The sequence below is a fragment of the Lycium barbarum genome, chromosome 5 (genome assembly GCF_019175385.1).
Source record: "Lycium barbarum isolate Lr01 chromosome 5, ASM1917538v2, whole genome shotgun sequence".
In the NCBI taxonomy this organism is placed as follows: Eukaryota; Viridiplantae; Streptophyta; class Magnoliopsida; order Solanales; family Solanaceae; genus Lycium; species Lycium barbarum.
Window position 1 is genome coordinate 29,292,303 of NC_083341.1, and position 17,440 is coordinate 29,309,742.

The following is a 17,440-nucleotide window of genomic DNA, read 5'->3' on the forward strand; positions in this document are numbered from 1 at the left end:
ATGGGATAACCTTTTAAGGGTTCCAATTTATAAATGAATACACAAGTATTGAATTCAACGCATAAATAAAGAGATAGGGATATTAGGCCGACCAAGCCCAATAAGAATATGTTATGCATTTCGAAAAAAATCCCCAGGTCCAAAACGTATGCTCCATTTTTGCTCCAAATTGGGTTGACTCGATCTAGATACGTTTGTGGGCCTCGTTGGGACCCACTAATGGGTTTGCATGGACATAAATACAAACGGGTATACAAAATATTAGTATACGTTCACAAATTAAACTAAGTACAAATTTAAAGAGCCATAATAATTATTACAATGCCAAAAATGAATTACATCAAATTTGGGCCAAGCCCATATAATAATGAATTGGGGAGACAAAACCTAAACAAACAATGATGGCCCATGTCACGACCCAGCTAGAGGGTCATGAGGGGCACCCGGAGTAACCTGCCGAGTACCTCTAAACATATATTTCATAATCATTTCTAGGTGGCCCATAAGCTAGCTCATATGCATCATACTCAGCAAGGACATGAACCACTAGCTAATGGCACATTGTCAAGTTATCACCAACAACCATGTCCATAAAAATAAGTCAACAAGGCTGTCTAAACACTATACATAATATGTACTGATAAGGATACCAAATATCTAGATACCTACATCTGTCTACGAGCCTCTATATAAAGAATACAAGAATCCAGAGGGACGGGGCAAGTCTCTGCCATACCAGAGTATATGTACACAAACAAGTAGTACCAATAACTGCGGCTCTGAAAGAATGTTAGCGCTTCTGAGATTCCGCTGATGGAGCTCCTAAAGATCAGGTCTGTACGAATGGACGTCAGTACGAATAATGTACTTAGTATGTAAGGCATAAATAACAACATAACAAGAAATATGGGACATAATATGAAAATAAAGAGATAGCCTGTGCATCTGGTTGCCTCATAAAGTGGATATCATGCATGCTTAACCTTTTTGAAAACTTTTCTTCATATATACATAATAGTGTTGCGGACCGTGCAACCCGATCTATAAATATATACATTGCTGCAGAACGTGCAGCCCGATCCATGTATATATATATATATATATATATACATTGTTGCGGAACGTGCAGCCCGATCCATATATATTGCCGCAAAACGTCCAGCCTGATCCATTTATCCATATATCCAGTGTCCGGGCATCCCGCGTCCGGGATGTTATCCAGTTGATCAGGTGGTTATGCGTATATAACGCCTCACCTTTCCGCATACCCTATATATATATATATATAAGGTCGGTAACCTCCAATTTATATTATGGAATAATCATCATCGCTTTACCTCACCTTGAAGGAACAATGATTATAAGGTGAGATCAACAACAATGAGTAAAATCAAGGAAATCATGAAATAAGCTCAATAATCTCATCATAGCAACTTTGAAACTTCTAGAAACAGAGTCATCATCATTATCATTATCATTATTATCAAGAAAACATAATCATATTTAATGTCATAAGAAACTTTAAGAATCATGAATCTCTAGCTTGTGGGAATAGGGACATCGTGGAAAACAAGTATGAGTTCATAAGAAAGGAGTCACTATTGTCATCATGGTCATCGTAGAAAACATCATGTCTTTAACATCATAAAAACCTTGAGAACCAGGAACTTCTAGTTGTTCAGGAACAAGAATGTTATGGAAGACATGTATGGAATCATAACATAGGAATCATGCCTTTAGAAAGAAAGGGACTAGCCTTACATACCTTTCAGTCTCCTTAGCCACTCAACGCTTATCCTTCCAAGCTCATAAATCTACATATAAACCATTCATACTACTGTTAGGCTTAATGTCATATGCTCATCTTAAGCCTTCAATTTAATTCCGTTTAGAATCTGTCGAAATTCGGGCAGCATCTCCCCTATTTACATGCCTAGATCGAAATCACAATCCAACAACCAGCAACAACAACAACGATACCAACATCAACAACGACATTATCAACACTAATATGCTCCATAAAATATCCCACACGATGTTTTCCAAATTTCTTAACTAACCAACTTATTATATGACAATTTAATAACTTTATATCCGTAAATAAACCGAAATGAATATTAACACAGAAAGATTCATAGCTTACTCCCGCTAGTACTGCAATATCTTCACTTTCTACCTTGAATTCGTGCCAAGACTCGCCACTTTACAATTTTATAATTGCAACTATACGCTGTCCGGACCAATATTCAGGGATTATACTCGATTTGCATTAAAATTTGATGTGTGGAATAAGAGTTCAGCTCTCTTCTCTCTTTTTACACCCCGTAGTTTCTGTGCGTTGGGATTCGTTAGGTCATAGCGATTCAATTGCAAACATCGGAGTTATTGTCGAGAAGATGCAAGATCGTAGGTGCTCATGTTACGATTATAAGAGTCCGAGTTCGTGTAACAGGTTATAGGAGGAACGAAAAACTAGTGAACTAAGGAGATTAAGCTTCCGAGACTTTGAAGGAAAGTTGGGCAAGGTTTGGTACGATAATTTTGGTCTAAATGGAAGAAAGAATACATTTTCATAGATTAAGAGTTTTAAAGTGAAACAAAAGTATAAAGTGATGTTCGGGAAGTCTAGTTTCCAACGCAACTAACCGCTCCTCAATAGGACATCAAGGTAAAGAGATATGGACGTTACAAGTGGGGCTGGCAGACCACCAAAATGGTCTGCGCGAACGCGCCAGGGAGTGGCGCGAAGGCACAGTCAGAAAAACTAAGCCAGCGCGACGCGCTGAAGTAAATTTATGTCGGTCCAGGCACAACCTGGACCGCTATTTAAAGGGGGAGACCCCCTCATTTTCGTCCCAAACACACCAACAACCCCTCAAATATTCCAGAAAATTCTCCAACTTTCCACCACCAACCTTTTAGCCCAAAACCAGGTATAATTTCCAAATTCGGGTCCAGACGGCGTATAGTTGCAACTTCAAAATTGTGTATCAACGCGTTGTGGCTCAAGCTCAAGGTGGGGGAGTGAAGATATAGCATTCTTATTGAAAGAAAGGTATGAATCTATTGCTATTAACGTTAATCTTAGTTTATTTACGAAGAAGGCGCTGTAAAATTGTTATAAAATGATTCTGTGATGGAAATATGGGACAAACACCATATGGGGTGTTTATGAAGTATTTTGGAGTTGGAAATATTATGGTTAATTTTAGTATTGTTGTGATTGTTGTTGGTTGCTGAATTTAGAATTCGGGCTAGGCATATAAACGGGGGAGATGCTGCCCGATTTTCGGCAGAATATAAAATAGTTTGGTTTGAAACGTGGAATAAGTGTACGATGAAGAGGCTAACGTTTGTATAAATCCTCTTAAATGTAGACTTACGAGCTCGGACGCATAAGCGTAGCTAATAGGAGGTGGAGCAGGTATGTTAAGGCTCATCCCTTTCTTTCAAAGGCATGATTTCTACGTTATGATTTTATAAATGTTTCCATATCTCCCATGTTATCAAAAGTTAAAAGTCTATGATTCCAAGGAATGATTCCTTTTCCGATAACCCACAAATGTTTTTCCAAAATATTCATATTTTTCCAAAACAGAGGTTTATGATTTTATAAGCTCTTATGACAACAAGGATGGACATGTTTTTATCAAGATGGCAATGATGCCATAAATGAGAATATTTTTCTATGGTAATTATTATGAGAACGATTTCATGTTTAAAGGTTCCAAGTTTACAATTTCAATGACGGTATAAGAATGTTGAGCTATTTCTTGATTTCCCAATTCTATTCATGGATGACGACTATTTAAAAAGATTCCAAAGTATATGAATTGATGCCTTATGAGATTTACGATCTTATTCTATGTTTTCTCTTGATGCTATTATTCATTGATAGTCCCACCTTATAACAATTGTTCCTTAAAGGTGAGACAAAGCAATGAGGATTATTCCATAATATAATCGGAGGATACCGACCTTACGTCACTCCGATAGATACACGACTTTCTTTGAGCTCTTCTGCATGCTGCTTATATGATATATGTATATGTACATGGGGAATATGGGAAAAAAGGGTGAGCGTTATATACGCGTAACCACCCGATCAGTTAGTATTATATGACATGATATCATCCCGGACGCAGGACATATGTGCTTACATGAATCGGAGCCGATGTTCCTCGGCAACATGATATGTTCTATTTTCTGTATATATGAACAAGAAATGTTTTTTTAAAGAAAGCTAAGCATGCATGGCTTCCGCCCTAAGAGGCACTCATATGTACAGGTTACCCTTTTATCTTACGATATGCTCTATATTTCCAGTCTGTTCTTATTTATACTTTACATCCCTTACTATGTTACTATTCATGCCTTACATACTCGGTACATTATTCGTACTGACGTCCCTTCTTGTGGACGCTGTGTTCATGCCCGCAGGATCTGGTAGCCAGCCAGACGATCCACATCAGTAGGACCTCCCCGCAGCGACAGTCGGTATGCTCCATTGATCCGGAGCTGCAGTCCTACGGTATACTATGCTGTTGTGTACACATATGGGTACGGCAGGGCCTTGTCCTGTCCCTTCTACAGTTTGTACTCCATAGAGGTCTGTAGACAGTGATATGTAGTCGTGTTGTTTACAGCCTCGTCGGCACTTATTTTGTTGTACTGTATATATAAAGTGGCCAATCGGCTTGCGCTGTTAGTCTGAGCATTTGTGTTTACATGTATGTGTTGGTCGTGGATTCCCGATACGGTGTCCCTTATGTTGATTGTTCGGGAGACAGTCCATCTCAGTTACAGATTGTGTATGGGCCCAGGATAGTCAGTGAAAGGTAAATACAGGTATAGGAGTGCTTGACCAGCAACGGTCGGGTACTTGTCGCGGCTCATCGGTTTCGGTCGTGACAAAAGTGGTATCAGAGCAGTTCGTCCTAGGGATTGTCTACAGACCGTTTCCGGTAGAGTCCTGTTTATGGGTGTGAAGCCGGCCACACTTATAAACAGGAGGTTGTAGGGCATTTAGGAATCATTGACCTTTCCTACTATCTTAAATCGTGCGATAGAGCCAGATTCTAGGAAAGATCGCTTCTGATTCATTTTCTTGCCGATAAATACGGACTGACGAGAGATGAAGAGATCAGCTTCAGATAGTGGGGGTGCTAAGAAGGCCCCTAGAGTATCTCCAGGACCCCAGGCTCCAGGACCTAGTAGGAGGAGCCTCAGTTATCCTATTGAGACTGATCCTTTAGAGGACCCAGCGACGATTCCTCCAGAGTTCTTGACTCCTAGGGAGGAAGACCCCCCCCTAGAGGACAACTATGACACAGATCCATCCGAGTATTCCTCTGGGACACCGGAGGAGGAGACTCCCGAGGCCGTGCCAGGTGCCCCTATGGCAGAGCCCTACGTCAGACCAGCCTCCCCGGTGAGTGTTACGGATTACTCCAGCCCCCTATCCTGGCCGTCGGTAAACCGGGAATTGCCTGGTTATATATATCCCTCAGACTCAGATGAGAGAGATGACGAAGGCCAGACGAGCAGATGGTGGGTAGACGATGATGAGGAGCACACTTCACCTTATAGTCCACCAGATCAGACTAGAGACCGATCGACTACAGGTATATGAGCCTCTATTGGAATTTTCTATGTATGTGTATTTGTTGTAAGATTATTGCTTATAGCGGCGAGCGAAAATCCAAGGGCCGATAACCAAGTATTTATAAGTAACGGCGATCAAGGTGTTTTTGCCACTATTGGGAATATGGAAATCTAGGATGAAAATTAGTCGTACACATAGGTAAGAGGTGAATATTGAGGATTGAAACGGCCAAAATAATAATTGTGTAGTCGGAAGAGTAGGAGACCCTTTTAATTCGGAAGGACATGTGTTACGGGAATGTTTTGGAATCTGTTAAGACTTCAACTTGCTCCAGATTATGTGATGAAGTTCATGCGGTGAGGTGGATGCGATCATACCAGCATTAACGTACCAGATTCCATCAGAGTTTCAAGGTTAAGCGTGCTGGAATGAGAGAAATATTTGGATGGGTGACCCCCTGGGAAGTGTCCTAAAAGTCCTATAAATTCAGACATAAAAGGAAAATGAGAAGATAGAGCATCCCAAAGGATATTGGAGTATGCGGAGTGGTTGGAGACCTTAAGAGGTCACAAAGTACGAGGCGGACTAGACCGGTGAAGAGAAAGAAGGTGCATCACAGCTCTAGAATTAGGGTTAGTTTGAATAGCGTTTGGAAATATTTTGTAAGCGAGATGGTAGTAATTATATATATACATATGCATATGATATCCCATATGTGGCTATATCAGCGGGTATGTGTATCCCGGCAACCGACGTTGCAGTATATGGAAGGCATTAATCGAACCAGGTAATAAAGTTCAAGTGACAAAAGAACATTACAAGGTAAGCCGATTTACCTTCATTACCAGATAGTTTTAGAGAGTTCTAATGCAATGACATTTGAAAAAGTGAGAAAGTGAATGTATGGAAGGTAAGGAGATCAAAATGTCAAAAAGTGAGAAATATGAGTGAGTGGAGCCTCCAAGAGAGGCGACGGCAAAGCACGAGACTATTTGGGGTAAAATTCGAAGGTAGGCATATGAAAGGGATAAAGTGTGGTAGTATGGAACAAAAGAGGAATGGTGGGTTTGAGAACTTTATTCGATAGGTGGGGCTAAAAGGGTAGTGACCACGATGAGGAATGAGAAGTAAGAGAAAGAATGGTTAGGCCTTGCGACCATGTTAAGAGATTTCCAACTCTCGAAAGGTATATTTACCAAAGGATAAATGTGTAGCTATATTGGTATGGTTGCTTCGGACATGGAGAAGATTTCCTAAAAGATAACTTAAGAATAGAATGTATTTGCACATTTAAAGGAAATGTCTCACGAACTTCAGGGCCGATACTGTAAATAACAAGAGGAGAAGGGCGCTCGGGAAGGAAGGAACCTAAGGAAGGTTATGGATGAAAATAGGAAAGGTATACTAATGGGTTGATCGAAAAAAAAGGGGGAGAGCATTTAGCAGCAAAGTAATTGGAAATGTTTAACTATGAGAATAAGAAAGATACTTTAACGAGTTGGCGGTAGGAAACCAATCAATCACCGAGATAAGAACAAGGATGATGGGGTGACCCATGTGATTAGAAAATTAATGATATGAGGCAAGAACATTCGTAAAGACCGAGAGGTTTGATTATAAAGGAAATAGAATGAAATGTAAGGAACGTGCATGGAAGAGAAGACAACCTGGCCGTGACATCAGAAAGACAGATGAAGGCCCGATGAACGAGGATGGAGAGAGTGTACATTGTAAGAATCCTGTGCTAGGAGCAAAAGTAGCATGACACTCGAAAAACTTGGATGCACAACTGCAATATAAACGCGTAGTTAAGAAGGATTATGAGTAAGTGAGCTAAGCGGGGGAAAGGACTAGTAATGGATGGAAATGAATGAAGAATGAAAAAAAAATGATGATATAGACATAAATGGAAGAAGAACTCAAGATAAGAAGAATTCTAGATATGTCATAAGAAAAGTCGGGAGTAGAAAAACGAGGAGTAGCGTATAACCGAAGACTTAAAAAAGGACGTGGATGCGATCATACCAGCATTAACGTACCGGATTCCATCAGAGTTTCAAGGTTAAGCGTGCTGGAGTGAGAGAAATATTTGGATGGGTGACCCCCTGGGAAGTGTCCTAAAAGTCCTATAAATTCAGACATAAAAGGCAAATGAGAAGATAGAGAATCCCAAGGGAGATTGGAGTATGCGGAGTGGTTGGAGACCTTAAGAGGTCACAAAGTACGAGGCGGACTAGACCGGTGAAGAGAAAGAAGGTGCATCACAGCTCTAGAATTAGGGTGAGTTTGAATAGCGTTTGGATATATTTTGTAAGCGAGATGGTAGTAATTATATATATACATATGCATATGATATCCCATATGTGGCTATATCAGCGGGTATGTGTATCCCGGCAACCGACGTTGCGGTATATGGAAGGCATTAATCGAACCAGGTAATAAAGTTCAAGTGACAAAAGAACATTACAAGGTAAGCCGATTTACCTTCATTACCAGATAGTTTTAGAGAGTTCTAATGCAATGACATTTGGAAAAGTAGGAAAGTGAATGCATGGAAGCTAAGGAGATCAAAATGTCAAAAAGTGAGAAATATGAGTGAGTGGAGCCTCCAAGAGAGGCGACGGCAAAGCACGAGACTATTTGGGGTAAAATTCGAAGGTAGGCATGTGAAAGGGATAAAGTGTGGTAGTATGGAACAAAAGAGGAATGGTGGGTTTGAGAACTTTATTCGATAGGTGGGGCTAAAAGGGTAGTGACCACGATGAGGAATGAGAAGTAAGAGAAAGAATGGTTAGGCCTTGCGACCATGTTAAGAGATTTCCAACTCTCGAAAGGTATATTTACCAAAGGATAAATGTGTAGCTATATTGGTATGGTTGCTTCGGACATGGAGAAGATTTCCTAAAAGATAACTTAAGAATAGAATGTATTTGCACATTTAAAGGAAATGTCTCACGAACTTCAGGGCCGATACTGTAAATAACAAGAGGAGAAGGCCGCTCGGGAAGGAAGGAACCTAAGGAAGGTTATGGATGAAAATAGGAAAGGTATACTAATGGGTTGATCGAAAAAAAAGGGGGAGAGCGTTTAGCAGCAAAGTAATTGGAAATGTTTAACTATGAGAATAAGAAGGATACTTTAACGAGTTGGCGGTAGGAAACCAATCAATCACCGAGATAAGAACAAGGATGATGGGGTGACCCATGTGATTAGAAAATTAATGATATGAGGCAAGAACTTTCGTAAAGACCGAGAGGTTTGATTATAAAGGAAATAGAATGAAATGTAAGGAACGTGCATGGAAGAGAAGACAACCTGGCCGTGACATCAGAAAGACAGATGAAGGCCCGATGAACGAGGATGGAGAGAGTGTACATTGTAAGAATCCTGTGCTAGGAGCAAAAGTAGCATGACACTCGAAAAACTTGGATGCATAACTGCAATATAAACGCGTAGTTAAGAAGGATTATGAGTAAGTGAGCTAAGCGGGGGAAAGGACTAGTAATGGATGGAAATGAATGAAGAATGAAAAAAAAATGATGATATAGACATAAATGGAAGAAGAACTCAAGATAAGAAGAATTCTAGATATGTCATAAGCAAAGTCGGGAGTAGAAAAACGAGGAGTAGCGTATAACCGAAGACTTAAAAAAGGACGTGGATGCGATCATACCAGCATTAACGTACCGGATTCCATCAGAGTTTCAAGGTTAAGCGTGCTGGAGTGAGAGAAATATTTGGATGGGTGACCCCCTGGGAAGTGTCCTAAAAGTCCTATAAATTCAGACATAAAAGGCAAATGAGAAGATAGAGAATCCCAAGGGAGATTGGAGTATGCGGAGTGGTTGGAGACCTTAAGAGGTCACAAAGTACGAGGCAGACTAGACCGGTGAAGAGAAAGAAGGTGCATCACAGCTCTAGAATTAGGGTGAGTTTGAATAGCGTTTGGATATATTTTGTAAGCGAGATGGTAGTAATTATATATATACATATGCATATGATATCCCATATGTGGCTATATCAGCGGGTATGTGTATCCCGGCAACCGACGTTGCGGTATATGGAAGGCATTAATCGAACCAGGTAATAAAGTTCAAGTGACAAAAGAACATTACAAGGTAAGCCGATTTACCTTCATTACCAGATAGTTTTAGAGAGTTCTAATGCAATGACATTTGGAAAAGTAGGAAAGTGAATACATGGAAGCTAAGGAGATCAAAATGTCAAAAAGTGAGAAATATGAGTGAGTGGAGCCTCCAAGAGAGGCGACGGCAAAGCACGAGACTATTTGGGGTAAAATTCGAAGGTAGGCATGTGAAAGGGATAAAGTGTGGTAGTATGGAACAAAAGAGGAATGGTGGGTTTGAGAACTTAATTCGATAGGTGGGGCTAAAAGGGTAGTGACCACGACGAGGAATGAGAAGTAAGAGAAAGAATGGTTAGGCCTTGCGACCATGTTAAGAGATTTCCAACTCTCGAAAGGTATATTTACCAAAGGATAAATGTGTAGCTATATTGGTATGGTTGCCTCGAACATGGAGAAGGTTTCCTAAAAGATAACTTAAAAATAGAATGTATTTGCACATTTAAAGGAAATGTCTCACGAACTTCAGGGCCGATACTGTAAATAACAAGAGGAGAAGGGCGCTCGGGAAGGAAGGAACCTAAGGAAGGTTAAGGATGAAAATAGGAAAGGTATACTAATGGGTTGATCGAAAAAAAAGGGGGAGAGCATTTAGCAGCAAAGTAATTGGAAATCTTTAACTATGAGAATAAGAAGCATACTTTAACGAGTTGGCGGTAGGAAACCAATCAATCACCGAGATAAGAACAAGGATGATGGGGTGACCCATGTGATTAGAAAATTAATGATATGAGGCAAGAACTTTCGTAAAGACCGAGAGGTTCGATTATAAAGGCAATAGAATGAAATGTAAGGAACGTGAATGGAAGAGAAGACAACCTGGCCGTGACATCAGAAAGACAGATGAAGGCCCGATGAATGAGGATGGAGACAGTGTACATTGTAAGAATCCTGTGCTAGGAGCAAAAGTAGCATGACACTCAAAAAACTTGGATGCACAACTGTAATATAAATGCGTAGTTAAGAAGGATTATGAGTAAGTGAGCTAAGCGGGGGAAAGGACTAGTAATGGATGGAAATGAATGAAGAATGAAAAAACAATGATGATATAGACATAAATGGAAGAAGAACTCAAGATAAGAAGAATTCTAGATATGTCGTAAGCAAAGTCGGGAGTAGAAAAACGAGGAGTAGCGTATAACCGAAGACTTAGAAAAGGACGTGGTGAATCTCGATGTCCCCATTAACTTGTGGGTCCAGGACACCGTTAGTCATAAAAGACAGAGGGATGAAAAGACGAAAAAGAACGCATCGGAATTGGATACCCTTATGCGTATTCCAATTGAACACAAGAGTGTAACTAGCAAAAAGGATAAATAAGGCAGACCATACGCTGACAGAACCTCGACCTTAAGAAGGTCATGAAGAGCGGCAGATAATTGTCAAAGACGATGGGTATTCAAAAGCTATTGGTGTATTGGGACCTCCTTAATAAGGGGAAATAACATATTGGACTTGAAAGGAATTATGACGTTCTTAAGCTCCAGAACGAGAAAGTTATTAGCTCAAGGCCAAAGTTTGAGGCGTATCGACATATCAGGAAGGTACCAGAAAGAAGCAAAAAATGAACGAAAAATAAGTGTACCATGAGGCAGACATAGGGAGAAAGTATGGAAGACAACTCAAGAGAATGCTTCACGCCGACATGAGCTACGACATTTCTAGACCATGGTTTGAAACCCCTATATCAAGTAAAAAAAACAATTGCACCGTACCTAAGTATGCAACGACACGTCCTAAAGAGTAATAAAGACAGCAAGAAAGGTTTCCAAGTCAAATTCACAAGGACGACGGAGAGGATGACGAATCCAAGGATGACAACAAAAGAAAAAAAAAGGGATTTTAGCACCGGAAGGGATAACAATTGTAGCAAAAAGACAGAGATTGGTAGTTTGGTAATTTTCTGAGGAAAGGAAGGACGCTGCTCTTGTGGATGGAAATAAAAGAGTTCACCGGATATTAGAAAACACTTCATGGATCGCTAATTATACTGAACATGAGAGTATATGCTCTGGAATTATACGAACTGTCAACGTGAAGATATGCCCAACTATCATTGCAAAAAGGTCATATCAGAAAGCCAATAAGGAATAACGACTGACGAAACGATCGTCGATACAAGGAAATCGAAGATGAGTCTACTTGCGTCGCAAGAGAGTCATAATAGAAGAGTTGCCGTAGTCCTGTGCTTCTGGGGTTGTATTGATAGATGTAAGGGAAGGAAGTAAAGAATAAGTTGTAGTAGGGGCTAAAAGGTGTTGCGAGCTATGAAATTAATTGAACTCGGATTATGAATTACCATAAGTATAATGGTACTGCGAAGGATAGTAAAGGGTGAAGAACCATTATGTATATACGTACTTTGGATCGAAGGAAGTGGTCTTGGAGAGAAACTGGGAGGAATAGTTTAAGGAACACAACCATTATGCCACTAGCGACAAGGTCATGTTGGATAAACACTCGGAATGTAAGGGTGAGAGAGATGGTGACAAGGATGTAAGGACTAATGAAGCTGACCAATGAACTACAAGAAGTCAGTATAGTGTATATCCAAGACCAACAGATATCAAAATGAGTAGCCTGAGATGGTACTGAAGGAATAAACACAAAAAAAAGGCGCTACATATGAGAAAGGTAGTTGCCTAACTAGCAGGAAAACAGGGAACGAGAAAAAGAAAAATACTTACGGGATAATGAATAATTATTGCACGATAAGTCAGGACTACAATAATGGAGATAAAACGAGAGCGAGGTGCTAGTTAATTTTTGACCATGTACATGAAGACAAAGAAGGTAAAGAAGCTAACCGAAGGTAATGAAAGAGTTAAGGGGGAGATGAGAAGAGACTGAACGAAGTTATAGTCTAACCAAATGGTAATCGCACCCTAAGGAAAGAATAACAGTCCTACGGAATCAAAGATGGTGTGTGGGTTGGCAATACTGCAACATTCGAGGACGAATGTTTCTAAGGGGGGAAGGATGTTACACCCCGTAGTTTCTGTACGTTGGGATTCGTTAGGTATAAGCGATTCAATTGAAGACATCGGAGTTATTGTCGAGAAGATGCAAGATCGTAGGTGCTCGTGTTACGATTATAAGAGTACGAGTTCGTGTAACAGGTTATAGGAGGATCGGAAAACCAGTGAACTAAGGAGATTAAGCTTCCGAGACTATGAAGGAAAGTTGGGCAAGGTTTGGTACGAGAATTTTGGTCTAAATGGAAGAAAGAATATGTTTTCGTAGATTAAGAGTTTTAAAGTGAAACAAAGGTCTAAAGTGAAGTTCAGGAAGTCTAGTTTCCAACGCAACAAACCGCTCCTCAATAGGACATCAAGGTAAGGAGATATGGACGTTACAAGTGGGGCTGGCAGACCACCAAAATGGTCTGCGCGAACGCGCAGAAGGCCAAGGGCCAATACAGCGCGGACACGCCACCACGAGGCGCGAACGCGCTGAACAATTTTGAGGCCCAGATACGGGATGAAGGTTATATTATAAGAGTATAATAATGATATATATATGACCTTTGGGGACCATATGGTATGAATTGGTTCATATGTTACTTGAAGAAAAGCCCTCGTTACAGTATGCTAAGTAGGGCCCACATGCTGGGACTTTTATAAAGGACATATGAAGAGATATATGAGTATTACATGGAAAGTTAAGGAAGTCTTAAGAAGGACCCATAAGCCAAAAATGGGCATAAGCCCTCCAAAAGGATGATTTAAGGAAACATTTTTGGATGATCTGACTTGGAGGGGCCAAAACGATATCATAAGTTTGGAATTTCGAAACACACCATGAATAAAAGTGGTAGATAATTGAATTATCTTTCCAACCATAGGTCCTGGGACCTCACACAATATCGACATCAAGATTTATGACCTTTATAATGAACGAAAGCCCAGTCAGAAAAACTGAGCTAGCGCGAACGCGCTGAAGTAAATTTAAGTCGGTCCAGGCAGAACCTGGACCGCTATTTAAAGGGGGAGACCCCCTCATTTTCGTCCCAAACACACCAACAACCCCTCAAATATTCCAGAAAATTCCCCAACTTTCCACCACCAACCTTTTAGCCCAAAACCAGGTATAATTTCCAAATTCGGGTCCAGACGGCGTATAGTTGCAACTTCAAAATTGTGTATCAACGCGTTGTGGCTTAAGCTCAAGGTGGGGGAGTGAAGATATAGCATTCTTATTGAAAGAAAGGTATGAATCTCTTGCTATTAACGTTAATCTTGTTATAAAATGATTCTGTGATGGAAATATGGGACAAACACCATCTGGGGTGTATATGAAGTATTTTTGAGTTGGAAATATTATGGTTAATTTTAGTATTGTTGTGATTGTTGTTGGTTGCTGAATTGATAATTCGGGCTAGGCATATAAACGGGGGAGATGCTGCCCGGTTGTTGGCAGAATATAAAATAGTTTGGTTTGAAACTTGGAATAAGTGTACGATGAAGAGGATAACGTTAGTATAAATCCTCTTAAATATAGACTTATGAGCTCGGACGCATAAGCGTAGCTAATAGGAGGTGGAACAGGTATGTTAAGGCTCGTCCCTTTCTTTCAAAGGCATGATTTCTACGTTATGATTTTATAAATGTTTCCATATCTCCCTTGTTATAAAAAGTTAAAGGTCTATGATTCCAAGGCATGATTCCTTTTCCGATAACCCGCAAATGTTTTTCCAAAATATTCATATTTTTCTAAAACAGAGGTTTATGATTTTGTAAGCTCTTATGACAACAAGGATGGACATGTTTTTATCATGATGGCAATGATGCCAAAGATAAGAATATTTTTCTATGGTAATTATTATGAGAACGATTTCATGTTTAAAGGTTCCAAGTTTACAATTTCAATGACGGTATAAGAATGTTGAGCTATTTCTTGATTTCCCAATTCTATTCATGGATGACGACTATTTATAAAGATTCCAAAGTATATGAATTGATGCCTTATATACGCGTAACCACCTGATCAGTTAGTATTATATGACATGATATCATCCCGGACGCAGGACATATGTGGTTACATGAATCAGAGCCGATGTTCCTCGGCAACATGATATGTTCTATTTTCTGTATATATGAACAAGAAATGTTTTTCAAAGAAAGCTAAGCATGCATGGCATCCGCCCTAAGAGGCACTCATATGTACAGGTTACCCTTTTATCTTACGATATGCTCTATATTTCCATTCTGTTCTTATTTTTTCTTTACATCCCTTACTATGTTACTATTCATGCCTTACATACTCAGTACATTATTCGTACTGACGTCCCTTCTTGTGGACGCTGCGTTCATGCCTGCAGGATCCGGTAGCCAGCCAGACTATTCACATCAGTAGGACCTCCCCTCAGCGGCAGTCGGTACGCTCTATTGATCCGGAGCTGCAGTCCTTTGGTATACTATGTTGTTGTGTACACATGTGGGTACGGCAGTGCCTTGTCCTGTCCCTTCTACAGTTTGTACTCCATAGAGGTCTGTAGATAGTGATATGTAGTCGTGTAATTATGCAGCCTCATCGGCACTTATTTTGTTGTACCGTATATATGTAATTGCCAATCGGCTTGCGCTGTTAGTCTGAAAATTTGTGTTTATATGTATGTGTTGGCCTTGGATTCCGATACGGTGTCTCTTATGTTGATTGTTCCGGAGACAGTCCAGCTCAGTTACAGATTGTGTATAGGCCCAGGATAGTCAGTGAGAGGTAAATACAGGTATAGGAGTGCTTGAGCAGCAATTGTCAGGTACTTGCGCGGCTCATCGGTTTGGGTCGTGACATCTCTCCTCAAAGTTCATGCAAACCCTAATACTAAAAACCCTAACTTAGCCGTAACATGTCCATTCCGGCCACTGGTCAGCCATCGTCGGTGGCTGATCAGCCGCTCCCTCTAACCTCCTCAATCATATTTCCACTCTACCTCAATCCAACCTACCCCCTTGATCTTCATCTCATCCAAACCCTAATTCCTCAAACCCTAACATAAACCCTTCTACATACCCTACTTCTTCAAAAAGCTTTGCCAATACATTAACGGGTAGAGAGGAAGTCTGTACATCAATAAAGCAGCAATGTAAGCCTATACCTAGGAAGAATCTGACGTATATTGATGGTATTCCAATGGTGAAGTGGACCGAGGCTGAAATCAAAAGAATGGAGATATTGGAAGACCTTGAATATGCAGTAATAGGCAAATTTTCTCATGGATGGCCTGAGTTGGAAGAACTACGCAACATTATACCACCACAATATGGTTTAAAAGGTGACTGTAAGGTTGGTTTATTTAGGCCAAGACATGTATTGATCAGATGCTCATTGATGGAAGATTTTATCAATCTTACGTCCAAAGGAGCATATTATTTGAAGGATAAATATGGTTTTACTTATCACATGAGGCCCCTTATTTATGATTCTAAGTTCAAAGTGGATGAAGAAACATCTCAGGCAATGGCGTGGATTTCTTTTCCAAACTTATTACGTACTTTCTTCGTCAAAGAATCTTTGTTTACTATGGCTTCTGCTGTTGGAAAGCCTTTACAGTTGTACTTGGCAACCATAAACAAGACTGGACCTAGTTGTGCTAGAGTCAAGGTCCAAGTTGATCTTCTTGCTAAATTACCTCAGTTTCTGATGTTGGAAATAGAGGATGAGGATACAAAGGACATCAGGAAGATGAAAGTCAAAATATTGTACTGAATGTAAGATTCAAGGCCATTCTAGAGATGAGTGTAAAATCCTTCATCCTGAATTGAAGAAAATAGCAGATGTTGAGGTTACAGGCTCGGATAAAGGGGTGAAGGATACAGGAAATCAAGAGGCACAAATAGTTCAGGATAAAGGCAAGCATGAGGCACGTAGATGGTATCATGGCAAAAATTATCATATGGTGAAGTTTGTCCCAAAAACTAACACTTCTGATAAGGTGAATGAAAGCAAAGTTGAGAATGCTGATGCAAAGAATAATGATAATTCAGGAGTACAAGTAATGGTGCAAAACAAATTTGATGTTTTAAACACTGTGGAGAAAGGTGAGATACCAAGTACAAGTACATCCACAGCTGAGGGGGAGAATTCTAATGCAAATGGCAACAAGGATGGTCAAAGTAATCATGTGGAGACTAGGCTGAATAATGCAGATATGCAACAAACAAATGTGGATAACACTACTCAAGTTTCCACACAAGGTCAGCAAATTGATCAGGAAGTTATGCCAGGCATTACTCAGGAAAAAGAAATTCATAGCTCATGGGTTGATAAGGTATAGGAAAAGGAATTGAATACAGGAGAAAGGCAACAGGAAGATGGAGAACAAGGTAATACTGATGGAGACTCTAGTAAAAAGGCAATTGAGGAATAATCATATCATGGTGGCACCAATATGGCAGAAAAGGGAACAAGTTTGAGGCAAGTAGAGATTCCAGACAAAGAGGAGATGCAAAAACAAGATGTTCATCCAGATCATGATGAACATGTGGCTGTTGATGATACGGGATTAGATGTAGTAAAAAAGGATACAGAGGGTTCTCCCTCAGTGATAATTCATAATCCTGTGCAAAGAGAAGGAAAAGTGCAGGAAAATATGCAATAAATAGAGGCAACAGTAGTAGATGCCACAAGTGACAAGATGAAGGAGCAGATGTATGTGGAGCAAGATGCAGATCCACCAGATCATTCTTCCT